General features: G+C 35.4%; 1 pseudogene; it reads right to left on the reverse strand.

Moving 5' to 3' along the window:
- On the reverse strand, nt 1–21,609 carry LOC133314991 (lysine-specific demethylase JMJ26-like; annotated as a pseudogene).
- Nucleotides 21,610–21,669: the final 60 nt, after the last annotated feature.

A 21,669-nucleotide genomic window follows, 5' to 3' on the forward strand; every position in this document is an offset into this window, starting at 1 on the left:
TCAAGAACACTCCACCAATGCTTCTAATTCCTTGACTATTTGATCTACAGCATACACGATCATCTTCTTTATCTGTTTTATTAAAAATCATCCACCATAAACAAGCATAAAATAAGAAAATGTTGGCTAACATCACATTTTCTTCTACAACTTAAGTAGGTTGAAGCTAAGGAAGATAGGAGGATGAAAGTAGATAAGGAAATATGTTATGAAAGAAAATCACCTCTAGCTTATCTTCTCTCGCCTTGTGATTCCTAGGAAGACGTCGGAATTCATCCTTTAATCGCAAGCACATATGAATATTCTCAGGAGACACAAAATCTGAAGCAACTTTAGTGCATGACTGCAAGATTTCCATTATTGTAATTAGAGTTAAAGGGGTACAATAAATAAAATTTGATAATGAGGCAATCCAATATGTGTCAAAGAGATGTTTTACCTTGAGATTCCTAACTTCGTGTGGACATCCAGCAGGTATAAATACTGCCTCTCCAAGTTTCTGCTCAAACGTCCAAGGTTCTACACCTGAAAGTTAAGATTTGGGTAAATAACTAATTGTAGGCATTGCCCAAGTTGTTTGCAATTCTATGAACTAACTACTAACCAAATTCTTCCTTCAGCTTCTTCTTGTGCTCCAAAGTCAAATAAAAACATTGGTCATGAATTGGATGGACAACCTAACCAGAATAGAAATTAATGAACACCAAAGCATAAGAAGCAAGGATAAGCACAAATATAAGACAAATATAACAATACCTTTTGAACTGGACAACAATAAGTATGTCTAAATTCTTTAGAATGTTTTCGTAGATATGCTTCTAACTTTTCAGTATCCTCCCTCCGAAAGATGTCCCAAAGAGCACCACCTGTTTATGTGGTTTCTTTAGAGATAGCAGGCACATCATTTGGAAATATCTTTTCATTGATTTTATGGCACTTCCTCAGGCATTCAGAAACCTGAGCATGACACTCTTTCTCATCTTGGGCCTTGTGTGCTTTCTTTAATTTTGAAATAACAGGTTGTTGTTCATCAGTTAATGAAACCTCAGCTGTATGTGTCAAAATATTCACCTGTGGAAATTATTGAACAAGAAATTAGAAATAAAAATTAAAGTAAATGTGCTAGCGTTTGATACCTGACACAAGATATAAAGGAAATTTCTAAAGATGGAAATATATTATCTGTTATTAAAAGAGCATAATATTTGCATTTTGCAAAAATTCCTTAGATTAATTAGAAGTTTCATCCATTCTCTAAGAATAGAATATAATCATTTTCCATCTTACAATATGGTTACCCATATTAACAAACTATAAATTCCAAGTTTCAACTATATAAAAACAACATCTTAAACTACGAAAAGTAAAGCTATAATTTTTGCAACCAAAAGAATTACTCAAATTCAACAAAGAACAATTAAAAAATTATTTAAGAAGCACCAACATAACATGAAGAAAACTAGGATTTTGAATTCAATGCACAAATATAATGTAGCTTCTAACAAGCCTTTAAATAATAGAAATTATATGTTACAAGGTATCATACCTGTTGTAAATATTAGGCCTTTTATTATTATTATTATTTGTTGTATTGGGCCAAGCCCATTAGGTCAAGAATTAGGGTTTTTGGTCTCTATAAATAGAGACCTCTTTGTATCATATTAATACACAATTCTATAATATATTAGAATACCCTTTTTCAAGTTGGTATCAGAGCTCTTGATCCAGAGGGCTCTGCTTCCGCGCCTACGAAACCTTTCTATTCTTTTTTACGTCTCTCGCTGCCATCAGCCGCCACCGGAAATTTTTTTTTCCGGGGACCTCTTGGACCGTGAAGACCATTGCTTCACTGTTCCTCTTTCTTTTTTCTTGTCTATTACACAACCAGAAACAAACGTTCACAGAATCAACGTACAGAACCACCGTACAGAACCTGTTCATCGTGATTGGAACCTTTTTCCGGTGGATTCTTCACTCCGAACAGCCACAGAAACCATCGCGCTCGCTGGACGACCTTCGCCTGAAAAACCCAGCACAATCGGAGGTCAGACGCGCCTCCATGCGCCGCCCTTGTCTCTGCGCGTGAATCCCACGCGCCGCCAGCTTCACCGGCGCGTGACAGCGCGTGACGGTGGTTCTCGGCCGTGGACCACCACGGTTCTGATCGTCTCTCCAAGCCGGTTCTGGATCTGTGCTCTCTACTTTGATCGGACATCGTTCGGTATTTTTTTCAGAATTTCTTGGCTTCTTGGAGTTTGTTCTTTCACCAATTTCTTTCCTCCGACCAGATCTGACGTTGTTTGGTATTTGTTCCGGTCACTGTGTTACTGTTTCGGCCGCTGTGTTACTGTTCCGGTCAGATCTGACGTTGTTTAGTATTTGTTTGTGATTTTGTGGCTTCTTGGAGCTTTTCTTTGACCATTTGCTGTGCAGTATGGCCTCTTCTCAAAGGAGTTCTTTTTCAAAATTTTATGATGGTACCTCTTCTAGACCTAAGAGAAATGATCGATGGTGTTCTTATTGTAAAAGAACAGGTCATATCAAGGATTTATGCTTTCGCCTTTATGGAAAGCAAACTGTCTTAGAAAAGATGGCAAGGATGTGTGGTCAAGCGCATTTTACTTCTTCTGAAATAACCCCTGCACCTAATGAGACCCAATCTGCATTTCGTCCAGATGAGTTGGAACGACTCCGAACCATTCTTGATTATCTGAGTAAGCCATCTGATACTAGTGCTTTGGCTATGACTGGTATGAGCTCCAAAACTCATTCTTTCATTTCTTCATGTAATGATTTTAAACATTCTTGGGTTGTTGATTCTGGTGCTACTGATCATATGGCTTGTTGTGCTGACTCCTTTATTTCTTATCATCCTACCATTGGAACTCATACAATATCCATAGCTGATGGCTCACATACATCAGTTGCGGGTTCTGGTGACATAAACTTACAGCAGTCCTTACATCTTAAGGATGTTCTTCATGTTCCTAAACTCTCCACGAATCTTCTTTCTATTCACAAAATTACAAAAGATTTGAATTGTACTGTAACCTTCTTCCCTACCCATTGTGTTTTTCAGGATCTCGCCACAGGGAAGACGATTGGTAGTGCTAAAGAGCAAGGTGGGCTGTACTATCTGGTGTCACAATCTCCCGCAAATAAAGTAATACATCACACATTCATGTCTCATGGTCAATCAACTGCTGATTCTTTAATTTGGCTGCATCATAAGCGTTTGGGTCATCCTCCATTTAGTTTACTCAAATCTTTATTCCCGTCATTGTTTTTGTCTAAGTCTGTTGAGTCTTTTCATTGTGATGTTTGTGAATTTGCTAAGCATCATCGTGTGTCTTTTCCTTCTAGTATTACTAAGAGTGTTGAACCTTTTGATCTTATTCATTCTGATGTTTGGGGTCCTTCTAAGGTCCCTCATTCTTCTGGAAATAAATGGTTTGTTTCTTTTATTGATGATTACACTCGTGTCACTTGGGTTTACTTAATGCGTGAAAAGTCTGAGGTACCACAACTGTTCTTTCAATTTTATAAAATGATTGAGACTCAATTTTGTAAAAATATCAAAAGACTAAGGACAGATAATGGTACTGAATATGTCAATCACTCTTTTTCCCAATTTATACAAAATCAAGGTATGATTCATGAACTTACTTGTGTAGACACCCCTCAACAAAATGGGGTTGCTGAAAGGAAAAATCGTCACCTTCTTGAAGTTGCTTGTGCCTTACTGTTTCAAACACATGTACCCAAATGCTATTGGGGAGATGCCATTCTTACTGCAGCGTTCTTAATCAATCGTCTACCCACTCGGGTTCTCGATCATGTAAGTCCTATTCACTCCATGACTTCTTTTTTTCCTTCTGTTCCAACTTTGCAAAGTCTTCCTCCTCGAGTGTTTGGGTGTTGTCTTTGTTCATATTCATAAACAGCATCGCAGTAAGTTGGATCCTAGGGCTCTTAAATGTGTCTTCCTTGGTTATGCTCCTGATAAGAAGGGCTACAAGTGTTATCACCCTGGAAGTCGGAAATTTTTTGTTTCTATGGATGTTACATTTCAGGAATCTGAGTCCTTTTTCCAAGGTCCTCATCTTAAGGGGGAGAATAATTCACCAGAAGACTCATCACCTTCCTTCTTTGAATCTTCAGTGTCTACTTCTTCACCTGTGTCAGTGTCTCTTCCTCTTGTTCCTGTTCCTAATGTGTCTATGTCTGATCCTCCTGTGACTGATCCTCCTATGACTGATACATCAAATACACCAGAGATACGGAAGATTGTAACACCTGAATTGGTATATCAAAGAAGGAAACAGCCCACATTGCCTCAACAGCAACCTCAATCGTCTGAACCACTGGTAAGTCCTGAATCTCATATTTCTGATCATGATGTTAGTACGTCTGATGACTTACCCATTACTACTGTTTCTGATGACTTACCCATTACTACTGCTTCAGATGATTTACCCATTGCTTTAAGAAAAGGAAAAAGATCTTGTTCCAAGAAAACTTGTTCTTCCTGTCCCTCTTGTACTCAATACCCTATCTCCCATTTTGTTTCCTCTGCTGATCTTTCTGTGCAGCACAAAAGCTTTGTTTCAGCACTAGATTCTACTTCAATCCCAAAATCAGTACATGAAGCTTTGAAAGATGGGAATTGGGCTCAAGCCATGCAAGAGGAGATGAATGCGTTGGAGAAAAATAAAACATGGGAGGTTATTGATAGACCCAACAGAAAGAAAGCAGTAGGGTGCAGATGGGTTTATGCCCTGAAATATAATTCTGATGGCACTCTTGAGAGATACAAGGCTCGATTAGTCGCCAAAGGCTACACTCAAACCTATGGCATTGATTATGAAGAAACCTTTACTCCAGTTGCAAAGATGAATACAGTGAGAATCTTGTTGTCCCTTGCTGCCCATTACAATTGGGATATAAATCAATTTGATGTGAAAAATGCTTTCCTCAATGGTGAGTTAGAAGAAGAAGTCTACATGGAAATCCCGCCTGGTTTTGATTCTGTGAAGGGGAAAATAAAGTTTGTCGATTAAAAAAGGCCTTGTATGGATTGAAACAGTCACCTCGTGCTTGGTTTGGAAGGTTTACTAAGGTTATGATGACCTTAGGATATAGACAGAGTCAAGGAGATCACACTCTTTTCTTCAAGCACTCCCAAAATGGGAAGCTTACTGTGCTCCTTGTATATGTTGATGATATTATTATCACAGGTGATGATTTTGTGGAGAGACAGATTCTGCAGACACGACTTGCCTCTGAGTTCGAAGTCAAAGACCTTGGGAAACTAAGATATTTCCTAGGGATAGAAGTAGCTCATTCAAGCAAAGGAATTTTTATCAGTCAGAGGAAATATGTTTTGGATCTTCTCAAAGAAGCAGGGAAGCTCGGGTGTAAGCCCTCTAATACTCCTATTGAGCAGAATCACAAGATAGGCTTTGAAGAGGAGAGTCCTCCAGTTGATAAAGGACAATATCAACGGCTAGTTGAAAAATTGATATATCTGGCCCATACTAGGCCAGACCTAGCTTATGCTGTTAGTGTTGTTAGTCAGTTTATGCACGATCCAAAGGAGAAACACATGCAGGCAGTAGAGAGAATTCTTCAGTATCTTAAAGCTACTCCTGGTAAAGGATTGTTATTCCGACGTGATGGTAATCTCTCTTTAGAAGTCTACACTGATGCTGATTATGCTGGATCCGTGACTGACCGTCGTTCTACCACTGGTTATTGCATGTTTCTTTGCGGTAACTTGGTGACATGGAGAAGTAAGAAACAAGATGTGGTTGCCAGATCAAGTGCAGAAGCTGAATTTCGAGCTATGGCTCAAGGCATTTGTGAGTTACTGTGGCTGAAAATTGTACTTGATGATCTCAAAATAAAATGTGAGGGACCTATGAAGCTGCTATGTGATAATAAGTCCGCTATTTGTATAGCTCATAATCCAGTTCAACATGATCGGACTAAACATATTGAGGTCGACCGCCATTTCATCAAAGAGAAACTTGATAGCGGGTTGATTACCACTCCATACATTCCCACTGGGTGTCAATTAGCTGATCTATTGTCAAAGGGACTTCCTTCAGATAGATTTCAAGAACTTACTAGCAAGCTGGGAATGATAAATATCTATTCCTCAGCTTGAGGGGGAGTGTTGTAAATATTAGGCCTTTTATTATTATTATTATTTGTTGTATTGGGCCAAGCCCATTAGGTCAAGAATTAGGGTTTTTGGTCTCTATAAATAGAGACCTCTTTGTATCATATTAATACACAATTCTATAATATATTAGAATACCCTTTTTCAAGTATACCGCATCAGACATGTCACAGTGAAGCTTTGTTACAGAGTCCCCTCTGCCAAGTTCTTCTTTAGTCCCATAAGCAATATAGGTTTTAGGACCCATGTCAGGCTTTAGGACATGAGCTGGTAACTTTGCAGCAAGGTTGAGGATTCCAGCTCGAGGATCACTGTACTCTTGAAATGGTAAACAACAGATAAATTCATCACAATGCCGGGGCAAAAGATCTTCAAACTTGTCAGAGGGGGGCCAGTCTTTTAGCTTGAGCATCTCTGGCAAGAGATTCATATATGTTCTTCCTTGCGTATAACCTTTAAAGAAATCACGAATGAGAATTTCTACCTGCAAAGGTTTAGAAGGGTGTTAATCAGAGTTCTAATATTATATGCAGGAAATACAAAGTGAAATTGTTATTCTTAACATTAAGAAGGAAATGAATAAGAAAAAAGACATGATTACTGGAAATGAATAAACTACCTACTGTCCGTAGCAATATAAAATAAATATAATATCATATGCTTTTACACCTACCCAATTCAAAGATAGTTATTTTATGACAATGATTTTGTGGGGAAATGTTAGTATAAAAGCACAAAAAGGATGATAGAAGCAAACCTTACAACAAGACAGGCAATCAATGGCCTTCACTTTTGACGCATTTGAGCTGTTCCCTGAAACCAAATTTTCACATAATGCTCGCCAAGTGATATTTGGCTCCCAACTCAGACCTGTCCCTTGTTTAAGAACATCCCGAACTATGATTGGTTCACCTTTAATCCAATGTTGTTGGAAGAGAAATAGCCCTTCTTCTGACAAGTCACTTGACACTGGACAGTATATGTTATTATCATTCGTGCCATCTCTAAAAGCAGCTCTTACCGTAGAATTACTGCTTAATACTGCTTCTTTCTGAAGAGTTTTGTGCTCAATTTTGCAAAATTTCTCCAGCATGTTACGAGTTTTGGCTTCCAAATTAGAAATTGTTCCATTTGGAAGTATGCACTTTAGCTCCAATACACAGTCACCACAACCCCCCATTTCTTTTGGAGCACATCTAATACTTCCATCACTGTTAGCATTCCAATCAGTATATATCTCAATAGTACCCTCTGAAGTCCCTAAATCACAATATACTGGTTGAGGAGGACCACCATGCATGTACTCAATGCCCTTATTAACATATTCAAACTTCAGTTCAGGCCGGGGTGAAATACTTCTATTTCGTATTTCTTGACAGCAAGTAAGACAGATTTCAAACGAACACTTGGGGCAGCTTCTATAAAGATCAACAATAGACGTGGCACAATGATCACTGCTCCAAGAACAAAAAAATTAAAATAAAAGATCTTGAAAAATATACAAGGAATCATGCTATAGTATATAGCAGGCAAAAGGACAGATACAATACCAATAGATACGTTCATCGTCACTACAAGTACTTTGAGGTATCTTAATCTCAGAACATGATTTTCCTGACATGAGAGTTTAGTTAGTGATGTCTCAAAAGTTAAGTAAAAAAAGAAAAACACAGAGCTAAAGCTTAAAACCTTGTATCTTGGTTTCAATCTCATGCTCATGACTTTGTTCTTCACGAATTTGTTCCACAAACGGAAGAAGTGAATTAGTCATGTATTGCAAATACCGAACCTTTTCACAATCTGTGAACTTCCCGTTAGATGTCTGAATGGAGATAACAAATTAGAGGACAAGGCCAAAGACAAAGGAATAAAAAATATACTTTTGAACAAGAGAAAAAATAAGGGTGTCCACTAGACACTATAGTAAACTAAACCTTAATCATTCCCTTTGACCGTAAGCAGACATTGCAGTTGCAATTTTTCCTGCAAAAGGGGCAACTCGCTGCAATATCTTCTGTTTTCATATCGGGATACCTATGTGCAAAAATAAGAAAATAGTTATATTTTGTAAAGGTATCTAATAAAATAGATGAACAAATAAATAAACCTTTCGAATGATTATTTAGATGTAAAAAAAACATACCAGTTCTTGATGCACCACAAACAGTACATTTTTTGACATTTAGTACATGGTACAAATGCTGCTCTTTCCTTTTTCATGCATTGATGACATATTTTGGAATTTTGTTCCGTATCCTGTTAACACAAATAGTAAAGCACTTATTAAACTGTGTTATAAGGCTTAAATACCAAAAAAATGTCATAAACTAAGACACTTTTCATAAATGTAAGAAATAAGCATTCAGAAACACAGTCACCTTCATATTGTCCATATTTCTAGTTTGCCTTCTTGACTTTGTCCTTGGAAGAAAAAGAACTTCCTCATCTTCTTCCAAATTGTTAATCCTGATATTGTCTTCCAATTTTCTTTTCTTGTTCAAGCCAGAAAGACTCTTCTTTGGCTCGTGTACTTTCCTGGAAGGAAGTTTAGTATTCTTTAAACTTGCCAAAATGTCTCCTCTGCCTTCTTGAACCTTTCTCTTCTTTGAACTTGCCAAAATGCCTTCTTGAACCTTTCTCTTCTTTGAACCATATCTGTGTTTTCCTCTCGTTTGAATTTCGAAGGAATCTGAGCACCTTAAGAACAACTTATCTTCAGTCTGAGGATTTGACTTTCCTTGCAGTGAAAGTACAAGGTCCATTCCTACTGCAGAAAAAACAGGGAATTAATATGAGATAATGGATTAACATCCGAATATTATAATATAGGTTATCTATTTATCAGTCATTCAATGATTCAAACACCAACATGACAATCTTACATAGTAACTTAAATCCAAACAACATGTATTGTGTATGTGTGTATAGAATATGAATTCATTAACTATGCATACATACTACCAGCATAAGTTCACTACCACATTCATAAGCATGACATAGGAAACTGAGCATCAAAGTAATCTAGCCATACATAAAGCAAATAACCCAAATTCTGAAAAACCAATATATAATTCAGTGTTGATATAATGTATTACTAAATCAATAAGACGATGTTGATATATATATATAATTTATTCATTGGTTATCTCAAGTTCTTTTCAACCTTTTAAATCAAGCCAGAATAGAAAAACCAGGTGAGTTGACTCGAGTCAACTCAAAAAACGTGAAAAAGATATTTTTTTTCATAAAGAAAAAAAGAAGAAGAGGAATTTCAATTGTTGTATTCATGTGTAGGCATGAAATTTTTTCCAGAAATTGAAATTTTTTAATATTTCTTCATTCTTGAATGGCAGAGAACAAAAAATAATATAATAACCAAAACGAGGATTTTAGAACATTGTATACAAAAACAAAAGAAAAGGAGTGAGAATAGATGAAAATAAATTGAAGCCAACCTGATTATTCAACAGTGTTACGTTAAGGATTCGCTGATCAGTTTCAACTTTCAAGAAAATAATGAATGGCACAAGGACTGAGATTGCAAATAGCAATGTAGAATCTACTGATATTAGAGTTTCTGAAGCTACTATAATGGGTGAGAGAGAGATTTTAAGGTACAAAATAGAGATATCAGGAAAAAAAAGGTGAGTCATCTAAATTTACCTCGAAAAGGGTTCAATCCAATTAGCAATAAATGCCTTTCCGTTTTGCCTCTTTTGAAATTTTAATGATACGATGTGTGTGTTTTTTTTAGATTTTTTTTAATGATAAGAAACAAAAAACCTTCCTTCTGGAGTTCCTGATATACACAGAGTTGACCGTGTGTTTTGGGAGTCAACGAATTTGACCAGGAGATGACCTTTTATTTCCTATTTCTTTCAAGGGAAATCCTAATTTTGTTTGAATGGAAGGTAATCTTAATAAATTAAAACCAAATCCCTAATTTGATTTATGACTGTGTTTTAAAAATTGGGAAGATTCTGATATGATAATATTTCCTGATTTGTAATTTTTGTCATTATTATCCGATAAGCGGTTATAAAAATTATATATCTCTTGGTAATTAATCATTATGATAATGAAAGCAATAAAAAGGAAAAAAAAATTAAAACATTATTATTTTAATAAAAAATTACGAAAATATTGATGTTTTGAATCATTTTACAAAAACACTCTCCCTCAAATAAAGCGGAGTTTGTTCCTTTGAAATCGCCCAAAAAAGAAGAGACATGGTTGGCCTTTATAAATCTCATTTTTTTTCACTTTTCATGTGACAATCTAATACATTATCTATATATTAATTTTAATCATCTGAGGTACAAATAGTATTATATAAATATCAATGCAATGATGCAAACAATGATCTGAGGTAGAAATAGTATTATATAGAAATAGTATTATATAAATATTAATCATCTGAGGTAGAAATAGTATTAAACAATGATGCAAACAGCTTAAACCAATTGGCCTAAATCTAATCGAAAAACAAATAAATAAAATTTTAGAATCTTCATGTTCTCCAACCCTGCCAGGATTACAATCTCGTATTAACTAATAACAATACACGATGAGTAATTGAGTATTAGCTTTGAGAAACAAATTGTGCAGGAAAAAAAAATGACAGGTGCTCCAAAAATAATAAAGCGGGATTGATAGCAGAAACCCTAGACAACGAGAATCGCTAAAAAGAATTATCCAAATTTAACGAAGAAAAAAAGAAGCACCTGAAGCGGTGGCCATGTTGTGAAGAAACGTAGAGTTAGGCTGAAGATCAAAGACGAAACGAACAAAGAGAAGAGAAGAAGGAAGGAGGGGCAGTGATTCTGATTTTGATACTTTGCAAATTGCAAGTTACGAAATTAAATGACAAATTAAAGCCCACCGACTGAGACACTTACCTCAGAAACATTTTGGGCTTTTCCCAGAAGCCCACATTAATGACATAAGCCCATATTTTGTTTTACTTTCTGGCCACAAGTTTTGAAATAATATTACTCACGTATTTATACATATATTATTTTTAATTAAAATGTTGTTAATTATAAATAAATTGGAAGAAGATTATATTTATAACATATTTTCGTTTACAACCTCTTACAATTATATTTAACCGTTGATTTTCGTCAATCAATTGTTATTATTTTCATAAATTAAACTTATTAATTAATTATTAATTTGTAATAAATGATAACCATTGATTAACAAAAATCAATGGTTAATATATCATTATAAGAGATTGTAAACAAAAATAAATTCTAAGTATATCATTTTAGCAAAATTGTGCCTTCGGTGGGTCATTTGTAATGGGAAATTGTTATTGCGCTTAATTTTTCATTTAAGATATGCTAGAGAAAAAATGTAATTCATTCTGTAGAAGATAGATTTATCTTTATATTCGTACCCAATTACACATTTTTATAAAAGAAATATGTGTAATTTGATCCTTGGATTGATCACTTCGTAAACTAGTTTGAAATTTAGTCTTCGATGTGGTTAAATACTAATTCGAAAATAATATAGTCTTCGGTGTGGTTAAATGTTTGTCGTAGGAAATAATTTTATTTTTTATGCATATAAAAATATGTGGGTTCTATGTAGGCTCATATGAAAAGAAAAGAAAAATTAAAAAGAAAAAATGAATTTCACCTGTGTTTTCTCAATCTTAAGTGGATCTTTTTTCTTTTGAAATAGGAATGGTACTTCTAGTGAGCTGTAAATTCAGACAAATGTCGCACTTGAACATTTGGGATAACACCTCTGACAGTCGAGACTTGTCCCTGCGGTCCATATTACCAGCTTGAAATTCCATTTTATGTATATAAGGGTATGTTTGGTGCATATTAATAGATAAGATTTCATAGTATAAGATCTGATAGTATAAGACTTGATTAAATTTTAATACTACTTAGTGTTTGGTATAGTACCTTATAAGATAATATCTTCCAATATTTTAAAAATTAATATATTAATATTGAAATGATATATTAGTTCTTGAAAATTGTACTTGTAAACAATATTAATACATCAAATTCCTTATCAGGCCTAATCCCAGCCCCTTAGACCTGATTAAGTTATACATCATTTCGATATATTAAAGGGCTTTACTCTATAAGCTTATATAGAGGTTGCTGACCTTGTGGTGGTGAGGAGTGGGAGCCATTTCCATGCCATTTGTGGTTTCAAGAAGCCACCTTTTGGTGTAAAAGGCCAAGCTTGTGATCAAATTTCGTGGCCTTGTGTGATCTGGATTTTGGGACTAATTTAAGAGCTCCAAGAGGACATTGTTCTACTATTTTTGAGACTCCATAGGTATACCATGATCATTCCTTTTGAAATACATGATTTTAGCTTAATTAAGTCACTAAAAGATGGAACTTTGGTTAATCAAGTTAAAAGTTGTTAATCTATGCTTGTTTAGTGTTTTTGAACATCTATTTTTGAGAAAAACCGAACCTTGAACCTTGGGGAAGCATTTGGGTCGCAGATTATGCAGAAAAATTCTGCAGAAATCTGTTATGTTCGCGTGGGAATCGATTCCCTCTTGTTGGGAATCGATTACCAAGTGCAGGAATCGATTCCCAAGGTTTTGTAATCGATTCCTACCTGTCAGAATGACCAGAAATCAATTTTTATTGCGTGGGAAAGTCCCCATTTGGGCATTAGGCCCTAGGAAGTCAGTGTTACTGTTGGGAAACATTAATACCTTTAATTGTGGGGCTTAATGCTTAATAATTATGAATTAGAAAGGATGAAAACGAAAGAGAAGACCTTGTTTAATGGTTATGAAATTAAGATTTCTGAATATTAACTTGTGTATTCATAACGAATAGATTGCAATTGACTTGTGGTGAGACTGTTGGGTTGCCTGTTTTTACTGAGCCTTTGGATAGAGATTTTGGCACTACAGATAAGCTTTCGTGTCCTCGGTTTTGCCATTGTTGGTTCCATCATACCTCATGGAGGAATGGTTTATATGCATGATGTGTTCTTGTGAAATTACGTGATGAATATTTGAAATGCTATTGAGCTTGAGTGCAAGAGCCATATGATATGTATGTGGTGTTCCACCTAGACGGTAAGCCTAAGAGAGTAGGACAGACTCGGTTGGGTTGAGGAGTATTTATATGAAGGGAAGTGGGGATTGGGTGGACTAGATAACACAATGTGGCATAATTATATGGTTTTATAATTCTTGGCAAGAAAAACAGAGAGCCAAGATACGGGAGAAGATTGACAAATGTGTGAAAGAAAAGTTGGTGGACTTCTGTGATGTGCTCAACATACAAAAGTTAAGATTGGTATGAAGAAGGTGAGTATTGACCTAATATTTGTTCTTTCTGGTATGGTATCATAGGTTGTCTTTTCAAAAAAAATTATTAATAAGACATTATTTCAAGAGGAACTGTTTACAAAGTTGTTGGAATTTCTGGAGTCCCCACATGTTACGAGTTACGACTGATGTTTTACTTGCCGATAAGGAAAAGTTTTTTTTTTCCTCTTTCTTTTCTAATTTTTTATTGTAAAAGGATAAGGATCAAGTGACTTTTTTTGTAAATTGTGACATAAATTTAATCCACATTGTTACCTCTCATAGATAGTACAAGTATTCATGTTATTTTTGAAATAGTTTTGTACACCAATCAAATATCTTAACAAGTTATAGAGTTTTCAAACATAAGAGAAATTCAACCATGGTATAAGACTTATTTTTTTTTCCAATTTTTATCATATTTAACTTGTGAGCTCAGTATGCCAATTATAATTCAACAGTTGAATCAATCAAAATTCAAAAGTACTCGCTTTAAGCTAGTTGACCATGTGTTCCCTGCCTTGTATTAGTAGTATCATTGAATCCTGACCCTTGGTATAAATATACTGTTTTAAAAATTAATTATTTTAAGAGCAGTTCAGTTCAATTCATAATTCAATTTAATTTTTTGGTTCTTTACACACCCCTACTTCTAACAAAGGAATGTGCTAATTCCCTCAAAATTCCTATTAAAGTTCCTAGATTCCAACTACTCAAGTGAATCCCCACCCCTATGCATTTCTTACCCCCATACTAGCACATAAAATTGTGAAGAGTCTGTTATCAAAAAAAAAAAAAAAATTGTGAAGAGTCTAGCTCACATTTCACCACATCTGGGCACCAATGTGGTGCATCACTTTGTGAATAATGGCGTAACGCTAGCTTCTTAACCCCTCACATCCACCTAACTTGGTGCAAGGACCCTTAAATATTTTTCGCTGAACATGGGGCACTGAATCAATGCATTTCTAAGAAGAGTATGCTAGAAGAAATAAAGACTTACGTATGCTAGAAGAAAAAGGAGAGTAAATTACGCTTTTAAATGCAACGTCAATTGCGTTAGATATCTAAAAGTCATATATAAAATATATTTTAATTAATAAATTAAAATCAAACTTTTATAATAGAAGAAACCAAATTAAAACTTATCTACAAACAAATAATAATAATAATATTTTTCCAGAGTTTTTCAGTAACACTAAGTTAATAATTAAAAAATGAGATGGGTTATTCTACCTATCATTTTTTCTGTCTACTATTCTCCAACACTGTTAGATCAAAATCTTAACTAATATTTATCTTTCTCTATCTTCTTGAGATTCTGATCTAACAATATTGAAGAGTGATAGGCAAAGGTAGATAAAAAAAATGGTAAGTAGAACAACCTATACCTTAAAAAAAAAAAAAAATCTAACCCAACTTAATTACATAACTTCATATATTTTTAATTTTTTAAATATAAAATGATAAGTTTTAGTGAGATTTTCTAGAAGAAGCCACTTAGACCTAAACTAACCCAAAAAATTGAACTATGAACCCAATTTTAGTCCTAGTAGTTTATTTTTATTTATACTTACACTTTTAACTAGGATTCACCTCACTAATAATAGAACTAGGTAAGCGTAAATAGAAACCGCGTAGAATAATGGAAATCAGCAGTGAGAAAAAAAAGAAAAAAGAAACGAGAAAATGAATGTGGTGTCATGATTATCTGTGCTCATACATGTATCCTAACGAGATTGCGCCATATATATAACAAAAAATATTAAGATCGATTATTTTAATTAAAACTAAAATTACATCATTTGAACAGAAAAAAAATCAAATCATGTGACGAACTAATGATAATATCTTTTCTGGGTTTTTAAATGATAATAAATTATTAATCCTAAAAAAATTCAATTTTCCATTTTCCCACTCTATATTGTTTCTTTACAGTTTTTTTTATGTTATCGTTTTCTTTTTTAAGATGAATTAATAAGGGGTGGTAATGACTAGTGAGTTTAATATATGATGATTTAAATGAGGCACGAGTAAGGCTTTGTAGAGATTTCATTGAAATTTGTGAAATTTCTGATATTTGTAATTGCTGCCATTTGTTACTTGCTTTCTTTTTTTCTTAAGTTATTACTTGAATTAGTTTATCCTTATGACAAATGAAGCATCTTTTTAACTATCATTTTAACACCAAATTTTAGGCTTTTTGACCCTTATGACCCTTAATTAATAATTAATTACCAAATTTCCCTTCATTCAAAACTATTTCGAAAATTTACCCTCCCCAACAAACATAACACCAATCTGCCCCTGTTTGACCGTTGACCACGTAGCCTACCCGGGTACACCATTACCTACCCGGGTAATTTTTGAAAAATTTTTATCTACCCGAGTATGTAGGAGTGTACCCGGGTAGAGTTCTTGAATCTGGGAAAATGGTTGAATTATTTACCCGGGTATGGAGCAGTGTACCCGGGTAAATCGCGTCCAGAAACCCCAATATGTATGGGTTTCGGCCATTGTTGCGAGGTATAGGGTTTTTGAAACCCCAAATCTCTCTCTCTTACCCTCTCTAATCCGAAACATCACACATATTTCATCTCATCATTTCAGAAAGCTGAATCTTGGTGGGACATTGAGATTACATCTCCACACTCCCATTTTGTGCTCAAAAATCCGAACCAACCTCCAAACCCAAAACCTAGATCTAATTTTTGTGTGAAAGATGAGTTCAAGTCCAAACATGGTTCCTATAGTTATTTACTACAATGGGAGGCATTTTGAAGGTCCGAACGGTGTCCGATTTGAAGGAAAAACAAAAACGATGAAAATCAAAGTGGGCACTACATGCAATGAACTGAAGGAGAGAATTCTTCAAAAAATGGGGTCAGAAGGCATACATTCCATCCACCGCATGATAGCCAGGTTAGAGACTGTAGTGGATATGGATACAATATACTACATTGGAAACGATATAAATGATGATGAAGATGTGGAGTTCGTAACAGATGCGTTTGTTGAATGGAAAGTATTAAAATATATTGAGATATATGTTGAAGTTGATGTTGGTCAATCTTCATCTTTACCGGTGCATACAACCACTACTGCACACTGTACCGGTCAAGAAGATACAGTTGTACGATCTTCTGCACCTCCTCAGGTAGCATTGGATGAGGATGAAGAGGATGAAGACGAGGACTATGTGGACAGCGAAGATGAGGGAGAACCTGAAAGTGCTATTCCAGAAGGTGATTCGTCAGACACTGACGTGGACGGTAATTTTGAGGCTGACATGAGCGCCGTAAGTCTCGGTACCCCAGCCTTGTCACCACTTCATGTCGACCCAGTCAGTAGTGGTAAGTTATTAAATTTGAACATTTGCTTTAGACAATTTATTATTTGTGGTGGTATTCATTCAGACAAATGAGAGTTGATCTTTAGATGCAGGGTCTGAGGAGCCATTCTGGAATGAAAGGCAACATTATTCATTCATTAACTGGGCGCACCCTAATGACGAGTTGGAGATCCTATATGGCGATGATGACTTGCACGGAGGTTGGAAGTTAGGAGATCCGTTATTTTTGCAACAAGAATTTGGGTCCAAACCAGAATTGCAACATGCTGTGAAGATACATTGTATGAAGGGGCGCAGGACAGCCATAGTTGAAAAAAGCGACGAGTCAAGATTTGTTATGTAGTGTAAAAACCATGCTGACGGTTGTCCCTGGTATATGAGGGCAATTAAGCCGAAGAAGGGAGCTAATTGGGTGGTCCGTAAATGGGGTCAAGGTCACACATGCCTAAATCAAGGCCTAGCACAGGATCATAGACAGTTGGATTCAAATGTCATTTGTGCGGCTATAATGAGTATGTATTCTACTGTGTATTTAATGATTCAGATTAATTGAGAATATGGTAAAGTTATTTTTTTTTCCAGATATGTTAAAGGAAGATCCATTCACAAGACCAGCTCTGATACAGGAGAGGATACAGGGAACATATGGATACAACATCCGAACGTCAAGTCCGGAGCCTGACTCGAAGCAGCCTGGGGCTGAGAGGATGACGACCCATCGTGATGACTCTTTGTTCTTCTCTCGGAATGGGTCACTGGCAGCTTTGAAACGCGTCGAGAGGTCATTGTGTCACACTATTAAACTGAAAAAATAACCAAAATCAGAAATTAGATACATGTTAGGGTTAGGGTTAGGGTTAGGGTTAGGGTTAGATTCAGGGTTAGGGTTAGGGTTAGGGTTAGATTCAGGGTTAGGGTTAGGGTTAGGGTTATGGTAAGCGTATGACATACAAATTGATAAAATAATTCGGACAGAATCAAATGATATAAACGAAAATACAATGAATCAGAACAGAAATCATAACATAATTGAAAAAACTGAAGAAAAAAAATGCACCTTTGATCGATTTCAATCGGTAGAAGGCAGAGAGGTTGCAAGGTCCGCGAATAATGATCAGAAACAAGACGAATTGGTGCAAGATTATGCCTGAAATCGCTCAAGAAGACACTCATCCAGCAGCTCTACTCGGGTACCCCTTTTGTGGGTTTTCGAAATGGGGCTGCTGGGGTATTTTAAAACCCTACCGTCGATGTTTACCCGGGTACATTGCTCCATACCCGGGTAAATAATTCAACCATTTTTCCAGATTCAAGAACTCTACCCGGGTACACCCCTACATACTCGGGTAGATAAAAAGTTTCAAAAATTACCCGGGTAGGTAATGGTGTACCCAGGTAGGCTTCGTAGTCAACGGTCAAACAGGGGCAGATTGGTGTTATGTTTGTTAGGGAGGGTAAATTTTCGAAATAGTTTTGAATGAAGGGCAATTTGGTAATTAATTATTAATTAAGGGTCATAAGGGTCAAAAAGCCCCAAATTTTAGGTTGTTTGAATACTAAGTATAAGTGAACTAGTTTGATTCTTATAATGGAACCAACCTTTACCACGATTATTATCTTTTACTTTGACAAAGGTAAATATATATAAAGTTGTAATTATATATCTAAGCAACATATTATAAAGATGCTTTATCAGTGTGGTCAAATTTTTTAGGGTCATGTACCTTAATTTTCACCTTGGCTTATTACAGCCAAACAAAACTTTGATTGATTATGTGAGTTGGTTTGTTGGACTTAACTTGTTTTCTTTTGTGACTATTATAAAATTTACATTAATTCTATATCATAAATGTTACGTTTTCCATTCAATAAAAATTAACAAATTAATATTTTTTCTTTTTATATTGTGGATTCACTATCCTTTATATACAAGCTTTTATATCATCCGTTATACACACGCTCGCGCAAGCTCTTTATATGTATATTAAAAAACTATAATTTTTTTTCTATAATATGAACTTGTAAAAGTTTAACCTTTTATAGGATTTTATCCCTTTTAATATCTTTAAGAAGGCACCTAATAATTTAGCATTAAGTATTATCCATTTCGAGATTATAAATTCATATTTTATTTAAAGCAAATAAGCTAAGACTTAATGGAATAATTTTTGTCAGTAATTCCAAATAATTTTATTTGATAATCGAATCAGAGAGTTTTAAACTGTATCAATTGATTCATAGTTTAAATTTTTAGGTGTTTTATTTTTAAATCCCAGGTTAATGAGTTGAGGCAGGTGATTTGACTGATAATTATAAAAAATTCTTTCTTTGCGTATAGTAGGATGTGAATCATTAAAAAGAAAGTCCACGTGTCAAAAACATTCACACGCTCAGTAATTGCGCTTGGGCCATACTATACCCTCTCTCCAATATCCCAGGTATTATCCATTTCTTTTATTAATACAGATTTTTCAAATTGATTTTTGAGTTTAAATCACAATTCAAATCTTTATTTTGTTTTCTTTATTAATAATAATTGTTACTTTTAATTTAAATCACAAATCAAATTTTTTTTATAATAAAAATAAAAAAATTTATTTTTTAATTTAAATCACACATCAAATCTTGATTTATTTTTTATATTAAATCACAAACGCAGAACTCAGATGCTTCTGAGTTTAAAAATGTGACAGATGTCAACACGTGTCAACACCTGACACGTCACCAATCATGTCTAAATTGAGTTTCAATCAAGAGACAATCACGCCTAATTTATGTAATTTTATTTTTGAAAAACATTCATAAGCCATCATTAATTTCAGACCACGAATAATAGCCCAGAAGCTTATAGCATTAATCATTAATTTCAAAAATAATATCCTTCTTCCTTACAGATTTAGAATATTTATTTAATTATTTCCTTTATTTCTACAGATTTTTCAAATTGATTTTTTAGTTTAAATCACAAATCAAATCTTTATTTTGTTTTCCTTATTAATAATAATTTTTATTTTTATTTTTAATTTAAATCACAAACCAAATTTTTGTTATAATAAAAAAAATTTAAATCAAAAATCAAAATTTTATTTATTTTTTTATAGTAAATGACAAACCCAGAACTTAGAGGCTTCTGGGTTTAACCGTTCTTATAATACCATTCTTGCAAATTAAAATTATGTTTGTGAGAAATAAAATATATCAAATGAGATGTCATTGCGTAGATCTCGTAAAGTTATGTGGAATCAAAAAGAGAATTACCTAATTTGGATACCCGAGTCAAAAGTTATAGCCTTCAAAAGTTTTGAATCACTTGAAAGGGAATAATACTTCTATTCAAACTTGGATAGAAAGGATTCCTATGGCTCTTGGCCAATTCACAAACAGAACAATGAAAATCACTAATACTGACATCAGAAAAGAAATTGGGAAATAATTTATTCAGATAGCTAAAAGAAAGGTGGCCTAATCGCCTATGCCATAACCAAATACGGTTTTTTGCAGACTCCACAGCCGAAGTAGTAGATGCACGAGGGGGGAAGTCACTGCTACCAGATGAGACATCCAAGAAGTACAACTTGCATTTTCTAACACCATAACCAATGGTCTCCTGTGTTTGGTTGTCCTGGAAAATACATTTATTTTGCAAAAAAATCACAGAACAATTAAGATTAGAGGTTAGTTGACTAACAGGGAGTAGATTAAAATCAAGGGAGGGAACGACTAACACAGATTGAAGGTGTAACCGATTGGAAAGAGAGATTGAACCCTGACCAACAATGGCAGAGGTTCCACCATTGGCTGTAGAAATTACAGTTTTAGGGGAAGGGGAAAAATTAGAGAGGAGATGAGGGTCCCGAATCATATGATCGGATGCACCAGTGTCAATTATCCATGAATCAATTTCAGATAATGTAGAGAAAGCATGAGACTCACCTAGAATTCCTTCGTAGACTGCATTTGCTGAAGGAGGAGGCCCTGTATCAGAGGAGAGAGGCAGTGCTTTGTTCAGAATTTTCCTTCGTGCTTTCTTATTGAAATCCCACCATTCGGGATATCCAATGAGTTCGTAGCAGCGACTCTTGGAGTGTCCAGAATCTCCACAATGACTGCAAAGAAAAGGTTTGCTGAGTGATGGATCCTTGCGAGTTTTTTGAGCAGGGGTCGTGGTGGAGGAGCGACGAACGTGGGAGACCAGGGCGGAGGATTCCGGTGTAGATGCTGGTCGGCTCATGGTGACTCTTTGTTGATATTCACGGCGGAGGAAGGCATAAGCTCCCTCAAGATCCAATTTAGGATCCTTCCGAAGTATCTCCCCTCGAACCTGAGCAAAGTCCGAGTCTAATCCACACAAGAAAATGTACAAGCGCATGCGCGCCATGGAGGAGTGGTTCTGGACAACATCAGCGACGGTGGCAGCAGAGGAGGATAACCGGTGGTCAATCTCTTGAAAGATGGACAGAAGGTCGTTGTAGTAGGTTGAAAGGGGGTGGCCAAGCTATTTGGTGGAGAAAGCACGCTGATACAGTTCGAAGATGAGGGTCTCATCAGAACCGTCATAGAACGTTCCCCAGGTCGCGTCCAGATGGTGGCGGCAGATTCAAGGCGGATAAACCGCTGCATCAGAGGAGGACTCATCGATTAGATGAGCCAACTTTTCACCTTCGTGTTGTCCGTCACCCAGGCGTCGTAGGTAGGATCGGTGACGGTGGGCTTCGCCGTAGCTCCGGTGATATAACTAGACTTGGTTCGGGCACCAATTCGCATCTCCATAAGCTGGGACCAAAGCGAGTAGTTTGATTCATCAAGGATGAGGGTAACCGGAAA

The sequence above is a fragment of the Gastrolobium bilobum genome, unplaced genomic scaffold (genome assembly GCF_033153095.1).
Source record: "Gastrolobium bilobum isolate Gb01-03AN ecotype WA unplaced genomic scaffold, APGP_CSIRO_Gbil_v1 utg1154, whole genome shotgun sequence".
Taxonomy (NCBI): Eukaryota; Viridiplantae; Streptophyta; class Magnoliopsida; order Fabales; family Fabaceae; genus Gastrolobium; species Gastrolobium bilobum.